This window comes from Somniosus microcephalus, chromosome 14, assembly GCF_052327205.1.
Source record: "Somniosus microcephalus isolate GS21.2 chromosome 14, FLI_Smic_1.0, whole genome shotgun sequence".
Taxonomy (NCBI): domain Eukaryota; kingdom Metazoa; phylum Chordata; class Chondrichthyes; order Squaliformes; family Somniosidae; genus Somniosus; species Somniosus microcephalus.
The window spans coordinates 10,316,803-10,330,256 of NC_141000.1; the positions used below are offsets into that span (position 1 = coordinate 10,316,803).

The following is a 13,454-nucleotide window of genomic DNA, read 5'->3' on the forward strand; positions in this document are numbered from 1 at the left end:
AGTAAAATCTTAAAATCATAAAAGTGAGAAAATCCACCAAGTGTCTCTGTTATAGATTTAACAAGTGGCAAGGCCTTCAAGGAGCAGATAACTTGGGTACAAACTAAATACATTCCTACGAAGGGGAAAGCAAGGGCATCCAAAGTTAGAGCTCTCTGGATGGCTAAAGATATCGAGATTAAAATGAAGCAGAAAAAGTAGGCTTACAGCAGGTTCGTAATACAGTAGAGAATTAAGCAGAATACAGAAAGTGCAAAAGTGAACTGAATAAGGAAATAAGAGGAGCAAAGCGAGTGTATGAGAAAAGATTAGCGGATAACAGAAAAGGGAACACTAAAGTCTTTCACAAACACATCAAGATAAAAGGATAGTCAAAGGAAGGGTGGGGCCGATTAGGGACCAAAATGGAAATCTTCTTATACAGGCAGAGGACATGGCTGAGGTAGTAAATGAGTACAGGAAACTCATTTTATCCGGCACCGACGGGACCGGCGTGGTTCCGGTTGATCAAAAAGTCCGGATTACAGAGAGGTATACTTACCAAGGTACGAGAGCCCCGTACACGGCCACAGGTGCAGGAACCCCGGTTACACGGCACTTGTGCAGGAGTCCCAGTTACATGGCCACAGATCCAGGAACCCCAGTTACATGGCCACTAATATACAGTAAAACTTACCTGAACCTACTCCTGAATTTTGCCGGTTAAGAGAGATTTCTGGATATTTAGGTGCCGGTTAAAAGAGAGTTTCCTGTATTTTGCTTCTTCACTAAAGAACAGGATGCTGCCAATGTCACAGTAAAGGAAGAGGTAGTAGAGAAATTGGAGAGGATAAAAATAGATAAAGAGGAGGTTCTTAAAAGCCCTCGAAGTCGAAAGATCACTCGGTCCAGATGGGATGCATCCTAGGTTGCTGAGGGAAGTAAGGGTGGAAATTGTGGCAACTCGGGCCACAATATTTCAATCCTCCCTGGATATGGGAGTGGTGCCAGAGGACTGGAGGATTGCAAATGTTACATCGCTGTTCAAAAAAAGGGAGAGGGATAAACCTGGTAAATACAGGCCAGTCAGTCTAATGTTGGTGGTGGGGAAACCTTTAGAGACCATAATTCAGGAAAAATTAATTGTCACTTGGTTAGTAAATGATAGATTTTTTTAAAGGCAAATCATGCCTCTGACCAACCTTAGAGAGCATCCTGACGAACTGTATCACAGTGTGGTATGGCAGCTGTAGCTCCTATGACCGGAAAGCCCTGCAGCGGGTAGTCAAAACTGCCCAACGCATTACCGGCACCCGGCTACCGACCATAGAGAACATCTACCAGAAACGCTGTTTACAGAGGTCACTGACCATCATCAAAGACCCTACCCACCCCAGCCACAGTTTGTTCGCCCTCCTGCCATTTGGGAGATGCTACAGATGCATTCGCACCCGAACGACCAGATTTAGGAACAGCTTCTTTCCCGGGGCTGTCATCCTACTGAACTCTACAAATAAACTCTAAAGCCTGCACATCTGCCAATGCACTTTATTATGTTTATGTTTATGTATTACAAGCCAAATGAATGTTGAATGTTAAATGTCTTAATCAAAATGTACACTCTCGGGAGCCGCAAGCCTACATTTCGTTGTACTGCACTTGTGCACTAACAATGACAATAAAGTTGATTATTATTATTATTATTATTATACAACCACGCCTCTGTAATGGCTAATGGGTTTGATCTAATAGCCATTACAGAGATCTGGTTGCATGGTGACCAAGGTTGGGTACTAAATATTTCAGGGTACTTTACATTTTGAAAAGACAGACAAAATGGAAAAGGAAGGGGTATCCCTGATAATAAAGGATGGCACAAGGACAGAAGTGAGGCAGGATCTTGGCTCAGAAGGTCAGGAAGCAGAATCAGTATGGGTGGGGATAAGATATAACAAGGGGTGGAAAACACTGATGGGAGTAATTTATAGGCCCCCTAAGAGTAGCTATACTGTTGGACAGAGTATTAATCAAGAAATAAGAGAAGCTTGTAACAAAGGTAATGCAATAATCATGGGGGACTTAATCTTCATATAGACTGGACAAATCAAATTGGCAGAAGTAGTTTGGAGGATGAGTTCATGGAATACATTCGAGACAGTTTCCTAGAACTAACCAGAGAACAGGCTATTTTAGATCTTGTCTTGTGTAATGAGACAGAGTTAGTTAGTAATCTCATAGTAAAGGATCCTCTGGGAAGAGTGACCATAACAGGATAGAATTTCACATTGAGTTTGAGAGTGACGTACTTAAATTTAAAACTAGAGTCCTAAACTTAAATAAAGCCAATTACATAAGTATGAGGGACACGTTGGCTAAGGTAGATTGGAAAATTAGATTAAAAGGTATGATAGTAGATAAGCAAAGGCGACAATCTAAATAAATATTTCATAATTCTCAACGAATACACATTCTATTGAGAAAGAAAAACTCCATGGGAAAAGTAACCCATCGTGGATAACCAAAGAAATTAAGCATCGTATTAGATTAAAAGAAAAGGCTTATAATGTTGCCAAGAAGAGTAGTAAGTCTGAGGATTGGGGGAATTTTAGAAACCAGCAAAGGATGACCAAAAATTGATAAAGAGGGAAAAAATAGAATGAGCGTAAACTAGCAAGAAATGTAAAAATAAATTGTAAGAGCTTCTACAAATATGTAAAAAAGAAGAGAATTGCAAAAGTAAATGTGGATCCCTTAGAGGCTGAGACAGGAGAAATTATAACAGGGAATAAGGAAATAGCAGGGACGTTAAACAAATATTTTGCATTTGTCTTCATAGTAGAAGACACAAAAAACACACCAGAAATAGTGAGGAACCAAGGATCTAATGAGCGTGAGGAACTTAAAGTAATTAATATTAGTAAAGAAAAAGTGCTGGAGAAATTAATGGGACTAAAAGCCGACAAATCCCCTGGATCTGATGCCTATTTCCTAGGGTTCTAAAAGAGGTGACTGCAGAGATCGTGGATGCATTGGTTGTGATCTTCCAGGAACGGTCCCAGTGGATTGCAAAGTAGCAAATGTAACGTCGCTATTCAAGAAAGGAGGGAGAGAGAAAACAGGGAACTACAGGCCAATTGGTCTGACACCAGTCATCGGGAAAATGCTGGAATGCAATACAGGAAACTCTTTGGTATCCGGCACCGACGGGACCGGCGTGTTGCCGGTTGATTAAAAATTCTGGATGGCGGAGAGGGTTATCTACTGAGGCTATTTTTAGCAAACAAAAATTTAAAAATCAAGAAATGTGCAGTATACAATAATTGGCAGATCGGAAGAGACTACCAGCAGCACGGGAGAGCCAGACTCCTGTTATTGAGATGTTCGGACTTCTGACAGCGCCAAGAAGCCGAGTAGTGGCAGTTTGGAGAACTAACCCCACTGACTAACTCGGCCACCGCAGGAGACTCGGACTCAGCAACATTTCCGGTTATTGAGGAGTTGGTTTCGGAGTATGAATTTTGCCGGTTAATAGAGAATTCTGAACATTTAGGTGCCGTTTAAACGAGAGTTTCCTGTATTAAGGAAGTGGTAACAGGGCACTTAGAAAATCATAATATTAGGAAGAATCAACATGGTTTTATGAAAGGGAAATCGTGTTTGACAAATTTATTAGAGTTTTTTGAGGATGTAACTAGCAGGGTAGATAAAGAGGAGCCAGTGGATGTAATATATTTGGATTTTCAAAAGGCATTTGATAAGGTGCCACTCAAGATAAGGACTCATGGGGTTGGGGGTAATGAATTAGCATGGATAGAGGATTGGTTAAAGGATAGAAAACAGAGGAGGAATAAATGGGTCATTTTCAGGTTGGCAGACTGTCACTAGTGGCGTGCTGCAAGGAAGAGTGCTGGGCCCTCAGCTATTTAAAATCTATATTAATGACTTAGCTGAAAGGACCCGACTGCAATGTATCCAGGTTTGCTGACAATACAAAGCTAGGGAGTGTGGTGGCCCGGTAGCACGCGGGTAACCCGGAAGTATGGGTTTCCCCGCACGCTGAGGAGATTTAACTCCGCAGCTTCCGTCTTTCATCACTGGCCTTGGGGGGGGGGGTCCAATCCTGAGGGGTGGGGGTCTGATCTCCAATTGAGGGGGTGGTCCGATCCCAGGTGCGGATTCTATGGAGGTGTGGGTCTGATGGTGGGGAAGCTTGGAAGGCCAGGAGGACGCACACCTGCTCCTCCCAGCCCACAATGAGTGCTCCCTGAGGCTGCCCGTGCCTCGCTGCATCTGCCAGGTTTCCCAAGGCCCGGGAAACCTGGCCGACCTCAGTCAAACCTGCAAAGCAGGTTAAATCCGAGGCTTCCAGACTCATTAACATATTTAAAATGCCAACCCGCCTTCTGGGAGCGGGTTTGCTGCCCGTCCCTTGTTCTGCCTGCGTAAAAGCCGGAAGTTAGTGGGTTGGAGCCAGCTTCCCGACATGCTTCCATTTTTTGCCCATTTAAACCCCACCTCCCCCCCCCCCCCCACCCGCTTCCCCATGTTAATATTCCTCCCACAGAGTCTGCAAAGGGATATAGGCAGGTTAAGTGAGTGGGCAAGAAGGTGGCACGTGGAGTATAATGTGGGGAAATGTGAAGTTATTCACTTTGGTAGGAAGAATAGAAAAACAGAATATTTTTTAAATGGTGAGAAACTATTAAATGTTGGTGTTCAGAGAGATTTGGGTGTCCTCGTACAGGAAACACAGAGAGTTAGCGTGCAGGTACAGCAAGCAATAAGGAAGGCAAATGGTATGTTGGCCTTTATTGCAAGGGGCTTGGAGTATAAGAGTAAGGAAGTCTTGCTACAATTATACAGGGCATTGGTGAGACCACACCTGGAGTACTGTGCACAGTTTTGGTCTCACCCCAAGGAAAGATATAATTGCTTTAGAGGCGGTGCAATGAAGGTTCTCTAGATTGATCCCTGGGCTGTGAGGGTTGTCTGATGAGGAGAGATTGTGTAGAATGGGCCGATACTCTCTGGAGTTTAGAAGAATGAGAGGTGATCTCATTGAAACATACAAGATTCTGAAGGGGATTGACAGGGTAGGCGCTGAGAGGTTGTTTCCCCCTGGCTGGAGTGTCCAGAACCAGGGGTCACAGTCTCAGGATAAGGGGTCGGCCATTTGGGACTGAGATGAGGAGGAATTTCTTCACTCAGAGGGTTGTGAATCTTTGGAATTCTCTGCCCCAGAGGGCTGTGGAGGCTCAGTCGTTGAGTATATTCAAGGCTGAGATCGATAGATTTTTGGACTCTCGGGGAAACAAGGGATATGGGGATCGGGCGGGAAAGTGGAGTTGAGGTCAAAGATCAGACATGATCTTATTGAATGGTGGAGCAGGCTCGAGGGGCCGTATGGCCGACTCCTGCTCCTGTTTCTTATGTTCTTATGCCTGACAAACTTGATTGAGTTCTTTGCTGAAGTAACGGGGAGGGTTGATGTGGGTAGTGCAGTTGATGTTGTGTATATGGAGTTTCTAAAGGCATTCCATAAAGTACCACATATGAGACTTGTTAACAATATTGAAGCCCATGGGATTAAAGGGGCAGTCGCTGTGAGATACAAAATTGGCTGAGACAGAAGGCAGGGAGTAGTGGTGAACGGTTGTCTTCAGACTGGAGGGAAGTGTGCAGTGGTGACCTCCGGGGGTCAGTATTAGGACCCCTGCACTTTCTGAGAAATATTAATGACTTGTACTTGGGGATAAAGGGCATAATTTTAAAGGTTGCAGATGACACAAGACTCAGAAATGTAGTAAACAGTGAGGAGGATAGTAGCAGAATTCTGGAAAACATAGACAGACTGCTGAAATAGTAGCAGATGAAATTTATTGCAGAGAGGAGAGAAGTGAAGAATTTTGGAAAGAAGAGTGAGAAGAGGGAAGATAAACTGAATGGTGCAATGTGCAGGAACAGAGAGACCTGGGGTTTATGTACAGCAGTCTTTGAAGGTGGCAGGACGAGTTGGTAAGGCTGTGAGGAAAGCATGCGGTATCCTGTGCTTTATAAGTAGAGGCATAGAGCACAAAAGCAAGGAAGGTAAGGTAAGGCCTTAAGGTAAATTCTGGGCAGGGTGAGGTGAACAGGAACGGAGCTAGTGTGGGCTGCCAGCGGCCCACGGTAGTAATGTGGAGCTGGGAAGATCATGCCTTCTCCTACTGCCTCCGCATTAAGGTAAGTATTATAAATCTCATCATTCATCAGGAAACTACTCATGAAATAACGCTGGACGGCCAGCTGGTGGCGCCGTCCAAGGAGTATAAATACTTGGGCGTGGGCCCAGCTTGCCAGGGACATTTTGTAAGACAAGGAACTAGTGAAGTACAACTAGACTTCCATGTTGTGAAACAAGTTGATTAAAGCCTTGCTTTATACTCAAACCAAGTGCGGAGTGAGTTTTATTACGTCAGTAAGTAAAATAAAAACATACCTGTTCTTCGGCGGACTCCGTCGATCCCTTAAAGAACCACTGGTTAGGCCGCGGTACACCTGGGGAAAGCTGAGTGGATTGCGCGTGGCACATGCTCCATCCAGTTTCTGCCAAATTTGACAGTGGGGTCCTAAACCATGGCATTAATCCCCAATTCATATATTCAAGCGGCCTAACGCCTGTTTATGTGGGCGCTCCGGGCACTCGGATGTCACTGGCTAGTGCACTTCCGGAGAGGATCGGGCGCGGGAGACGGTCCTGGAAATCGATCCCCCCAACTCCTATATTTTGCTCAGAAAGCAGGTATGACTACAGGCTATTTCCACTGGAGCAAAGAAGATTGATGAGATTTAGTAAAAGTTTTTTAAATTATGAAGGACTTTGACAGCACGAGTAGGGAAATACTACATCCTTTGGCTAGGGAGTCAGTGAGAAGGGATAATTTAAAATTGTCACTAAAAGTGTGGCGAGGCATTAGGAGAACATTCTTTACACAATGGGTTTCTGGAGCACAGACCGTTTTAGTACCAAGAGTGATTGAGGCAAAGACCATCACATCGTTTAAGAGAAAAAAATGGGTAAATATTTGAAGGAAAGAAAAATACAGGGCTATGGGAAGAGAGTGGGACAATGATATTCGTTTTGATTTACTCTATCAAAGGGGCAGTACAGACACGATGGGCCGAATGGCCCTCCCATGTGTTGTGAACGTTCATGGTTCTGAGGTGTTGCAATCAAATAGAGTAAATGGGGATTATTTTAATCTAACCATTGACTTCAGCAGAAAGTGAAATAGGGCTGGGTGTAAAACAGGCACCTAATCCAAACCCGTCCGTTTCCCGCCAGCGGGTGAGGTTAAAATCAGCCCCAGTGAATCGACATAATGCCTGTTGTGATCAGAACTCTTCCCTGTACTGGTTTACCTGGTGTTACCTGGTCCATTCCTCCAGTATTGTATTGTTAATCCATATGCAGTCAGGGTAAATGACATTTATTTTCAGTATATGTTCATATATATTTGTGTGGCATGAATTGTTATTTTTATGTAAATATGTGAAGACATTGTATTGAAATAGTACATTTTCACGTGAATGCACTACTTGTACTATGGGGTATTACCCTTGTGCGAGTAGGTTAGCAGTGTAGCTAAGATATAATCGTGTTTTACTCTGGGTTAAGAAAATTGAATGAAAAATAACAACTGGTCCAATTTTTTGTCCACAGACCGTAATTTGTATTTTATTTAACTTTACGTAAAGCCTTATCCCAACTCTGCTGCTACTTTGTGTGTCACTCAGTATTTCAAACACATTACAGGGCACTCCAAGTAAAAAGCTGCTCCTGGGCCGTGGGCATTTCGTTAGCAGTGCGGCTTTAAGGAGAGTCTGCTGCACAGGCGTACAAGGCATTTGCAGAGCTGACTGGAGCAGCCTGCAGAATTCTGCTGGCTCAGTATTTCAGTCATATAAGAAGCGAAGACACACACTGCACATCTTGCAACTGGCCAAGACCTGAAGAAACTTCTTCCAGTTTGTTTTTTTAATTCTTTTTACGTTCGCGTGGTTGTGGCCTTTGTGAATAACAATTGAAACTCCTACGTGTTGTGGGTTGCTTTGCCTGACTTTATCCTTCTGGAAATAAAAAGGGGGATGCTGATGATTTGATAACAGGAAAGTGCAGCAGTCACACCGGTAAGTAATTATTCATTTTACTTTACAGTATTTCTATTTTCTGCACCGAGTAATTGGAACATTTCCTGCACGGTTGTAAAGATGGCATTATTCTAATTTCAGTTGATCCAGAAAGCATGTCTAAAGGCACGAGACTGTATCTGCTTAGTAGTCCTTAGGGTTGTGATCAATAAGTATCTGAAATTGAAAAGAGAGACATTTTGTTGCTTGTGTCTCCCGTCCTTTCCTCAAATGTTCTCAAATATTTGGCACCATTTTAAAAAGCAAGAAACAGCTTGTAGAAAATGTTTGAACTTTAGACTTCATTAATAGGCAAGGAACTTATGATTCAGAGTAATGCCTGGTATATATTTTAAAAGTTTAATCCATGTTTATTATTTTAATTTCAGTTGGGCATCACACATAATCTCAGACATTACATGCCCAGTCTGAGATGCATATGCAGCACGCCCTTTAAAATGCTCTCACCTGAAACTGTCAAAATAAATGCTAAAACAAGTTCAAAATATCATGCACGAGAATTCTGTGTAGAACATCAAGGTAGGAAAATATAAAATCAAATCAAATCAAATCAACTTTTATTGTCATTGTTAGTGCACAAGTGCAGTACAACGAAATGTAGGCTTGCGGCTCCCGAGAGTGTACATTTAGATTAAGACAACGGTTTAGATTAAGACAAAGGGACAACGGTTTATCACAGAATAAATAAGAGAGCATAGAACTTCCGATGGACCTGCTCAAGAGATTCTCACGGGGCGTGCAATTGACAGCAGTCTGCACGATTCACGGGCTGGCTCCCAGCAACCCCAAAGAGTGCCCTAGAGTCCCTCTGAGTATGGGAGGGCATTCGCTGCCAGGCCTCCTACAGTGAGAAGATTTCCAGTGGAACAGCTGGCTACAAGAGAAGGACAAGCCTTCTAACAGAGGGCTGCCCTGCCTGAAAATTGCACAGAGCGTCGTTGTTCCTTTCACTGAGAATCCATGACCGATACTGCTCGCAAATAACATCGGAAATATGACTAAAAATCGATTTGTGAAACCGACGGTCCTGTAATGTCAACTAAGCAGGTTGCCAAAACCCCCGCAGCACTTTCCTTGCTTCTGTAACTCAGACTATATCATCTCCAGTCTGAATGAAAAGAGCTAAAAACTACAAGAAGGTAGAATGTAGCAGGGAGAATGGAGCAGGTTTATTTGGGCATTTAAAGTGGCAATTGCTATAAGTGAGAAAGTTCTACTGGAAGTACATTGGGCCCGTGGACTATGTTATTAGTGGGCTCTGTCACCCTGGGGAGGTAATGGAGTGTTGGATGAGCAGGTGCAGAGATCCTACAAAGCTTCACCTTAATCTTCGAAAGAGCAAGTTTTGAGAAAATGCCCAAATCAGCTGCCTAGGGTTTATATTGACTATGTAGGAAACGTTACTTTAGCTTCACCTCACTGTCTTTCAGTCTGATATTGAGATGATATTAATGATAAAAAGTGAAGCATAATGGTTAAATGCCAATAACCAGTGAGGTACTGCCTATGATAAATAACCATGGGGTAAGCATTGCAGCATTGTGAGAGATTCCAGCTAACACAAAAACAATCAGCATTGCTGAAAAGCAAGTGGTGAAAGTGCCCTACATTGGCTCATTTCCTTCCAGCCGTCAGAAATCAAATTCATTTTCTGTGCACACATTGTCCAAGAGCGTGCCTTTTCTTAGACACTTACATCAGATGCGTTATTACCATCATCTGCAGCAGAAAGATGTTGCTAATTTAAATTTGTAATTGAATATACTTTACTGATATCCGTGAGAAAATAAGCGTTTCAGCTTATGAAAGTGCGACTGCTCATTGACTCTTCAGGTTGTGTACAGGATATCAATTGAAGTGTCGTAAGAGGGAATCTAAATCAAGTTCTCAGCAGAGAATTTAGTACCTCGTGGAGACATCGGCACCCTGAAAATTATCAACTGGCTCCATGTCACAATAAGTCCCTTCTCTGTGAACTGAGAAATAAAGGAAAAAGGGACCTTATAAAATCCACACTTCCTGTGCTTTGTCATTTTGAATCAGGGTGAACTAAACCTTTCAGGGAAAGCAGTGACTGCAGAATATAGAAGCACTACCAAATTATTTTCAAACCGACCATGACGAATTATGTTTCCCTCAGAAAAACATTCATTGCCTCGGGTCACAGATAGCGAGGACCATGCTGCACCAGAAATATTTGTGACTTATTTGTTCCTTCAGTCCAACGTTAACACTCTAGTAGAGACCTTGGCCTAAAAATTTGGTTGCTTTGCGCCTCCCGTTAGCGCCCTAAGAGGCGCCCGGGTGCGGCGCTGTCAACGACCCCCCCGCGAAATTCAGCGGGAGGTTAGCGGCAGCGGTAACCGTTAGCACCCCCGGCGATGACGTCATTGCCTTGCGCAGCACCCCGCTCGCGCCCCGGCTGCGATCTTCGGTAGCGCCCCCTGACTTACCGCCAGGCGCTATGTCCGACGGGGTCAGGGGGGGCCTAACTGCGGCCGGGGTGGCGCTAATTAAAGGCGAAGTGCCGGGCGGCCATTTTTGTTGCTGGACGCCTGCCAGCACCTGCCCCCTCTGCCGTCCCCGGCCTCCTATGCAGCCCCACCACCGCGGAGTGCCGGCTGCGCTCCGTGAGCCCGGCACTTCTCTTGAGTGCCGGGCTCTTTTGCCGGCACTCCGATCGCTGGTGGCCCAGCTGGGCCCCGGGTTGCGCTGCGCAAGGCCCCTCCCCTTTAAGAAGGGAAGGAAAGCCTGCAGTACCGTGGCGCATAGCGCCATGATATTCCCTCGCAGTGCCCCAAGGGGGAGGCGGGATGCTTTCAGTCGCGCCCTGCTTCCCTCTTGGGGCGCTACTGATGAATTTCGGCAGCGGGGGTGCTAATTTTTTCGGGGCGCTAAAAATAGCGCCCCAAAGGGGACGCAACTCAATTTTTCCCCCCTTGCTCCTTAATTTAATAACCACAGATTCAGGATCTCTGAACAATATGGAGGAGGAAACATTGGCTCTCAAACTCATGGCCACTTGGATGAGCGAAACATTGCAGATGGCGCTAGAATTCCCACTTCTTTCTTTTGTTGAAATGTCCTCTTCCATTTCTCTCTTTGCTTTCCAACCTACACAGTGTCCTCCTTCAGCTGGGAGCTGCAGTAGATGTTTTGGGCCTTGAACATCTCCCTTAATTAGAGGTATGCGTGACAAATGAGAATATTAATATTATTGGCATCACAGAACATGGCTGACAGCAGAGGATGACCAATAGCCAGAGCTGAGAGGATGGAAAATATTTAATAACAATAGGCAGACAAACAGAGGTGAGGAACCATGTTGTCGATAAGGAGCGATGCAGCAGGTACAGCAAAGGTGGATATAGGAACAGAAGGGGATCAGGTTTAAAAAATATGGATGGAACTGAATATTAAGTGGTAAATTATTGATTGGTCATTGTAATAGAATTTACAACACATAAACAGGCCATTCTGCCCAACTGGTCCATGCCGGTGTTTATGCTCCACACGAGCCTCCTCCCACCCTACTTCATCTAACCCTGTCAGCATAACCTTCTATTCCTTTCTCCCTCATGTACTTATCTAGCTTCCCCGTAGAATGAGAGGCGATCTTATCGAAACATATAAGATTGTGAGGGGGCTTGATCGGGTGGATGCGGTGAGGATGTTTCCACTGATGGGTGAGACTAGAACTAGGGGACATAATCTAAGAATAAGGGGCTGCCCTTTCAAAACTGAGATGAGGAGAAACTTCTTCACTCAGAGGGTAGTAAATCTATGGAATTTGCTACCCCAGAGAGCTGCGGAAGCTGCAACATTAAATAAATTTAAAATGGAGATAGACAGTTTCCTAGCAGATAAGGGAATTAGGGGTTACAGGGAGAGGGCAGGGAAGTGGACGTGAGTCTCGATTCGGATCAGCCATGATCCTATTGAATGGCGGAGCAGGCCCGAGGGGCCGTATGGCCTACTCCTGCTCCTACTTCTTATGTTCTTATGTAATAGAATGCCAGCACAAAGTGAGCAGGTGGACAGGGAGCAGCTTGGCAGATAAGGAGGGTTGTGAAACATTGTAATGTGCTAATCATGGGGGAATTTCAACATCCTGGCAGTTGAATGGGCAGATCAGGGACAACCAGAAGAGCAGGGTGAGACTACAAACAGATTCACTGAGGCAGTGAGGAATTAGTTCCTCACACACCATGTGGCTCAGGCTACTGGAGCAGAGACTATGCTGGATCTGGTGTTTAGCAATTCACCAGAGCTGGTTAGTAACCTGGAGATTGGTGAACACCTGCCATTCAATGAATATTGTATTGTTAGATCTGATATTGTTCTCAAAGTTAAGACCAAAACAACAATGTAATGTGGACATTGGAATAATAGATTTCGAAACAATAAGTGATTTAGAGAAAACAAATTGGGCAATTATTGTTAGAAATAGAAGAGAAATGGAATGTATTTAAAATTGTTACATAGGATGAGGTACCAGGGTATTATATTCCATTTCAAGCAAAGTAAAATGGCAGAAGGCCTAGACCATAATGGTTTAATAAGGATGGCTTAGAAAGAACCTTAAAAAGCAAGCCAACACAAGGAAGGCAAAAATACGGAGGTTTTATACAAAATGGAACTGAGGATAGCTAAAGAAGTAAGAAATGGAGAAAAATTGGCAGAGGACAGTAAAAGGCACCCAAAAAAGTTTACAACTATGACACTAGTATAAGGAAGGTCAAAGAACATGAGGCCCATTAAAGGATAAACTGGATAAAACTATTATAGATGATGATACACTGATATACTGAATGTATTCTTTTCATCAATTTTCACAAAGGAGAACAGTAACAAACACCAATAATTGTAATTGGTGCTAAGCAATGGATACTACACGTAAAATTTAGCACAGGATGTATTGTGCAGAAGCTAGGAGAATTAAATATCCAGAAGGTCCTTGGCCAGATGGAATATATACCGGAACCATCGAGGAGGAAATTAGAGATACATTGGTTGATATTTTTCTGAGTTACAGAAATAATGAAGCAGTGCCAGAGGAGTTGGGGAACCATTGCAATATTCGGAAAAGGAGGTGTTTATATAAATATTGTAATTCCAGGCCAGTTAGCCCAACTACAGATTGGGAACAATGCTTGAGTGACATCTATAAATGACCATCTAAGAAACAGAAATACCATAAGGAGTTATCAGTGTGTAAGTCATATTTCAGGCTGTCCAACCATTTTGCTGTAAAAGATCTGGTTTGATTTATATTTAAGTGTTAC

At 43.8% G+C, this 13,454-nt stretch overlaps 1 protein-coding gene across 2 annotated transcripts in view; it reads left to right on the forward strand.

The window, feature by feature from the left end:
* The first annotated feature begins 7,835 nt into the window (after nucleotides 1-7,835).
* LOC147107323 (galactosylgalactosylxylosylprotein 3-beta-glucuronosyltransferase 1-like) overlaps nucleotides 7,836-13,454 on the forward strand; it is a 224,931-nt gene continuing 219,312 nt past the window's right edge. For both annotated transcript variants that reach the window (XM_086006229.1, XM_086006231.1), the window contains exon 1: nucleotides 7,836-8,148. The gene's annotated coding sequence lies outside the window, so the exon portion shown is untranslated. The remainder of the gene's footprint in view (nucleotides 8,149-13,454) is intronic.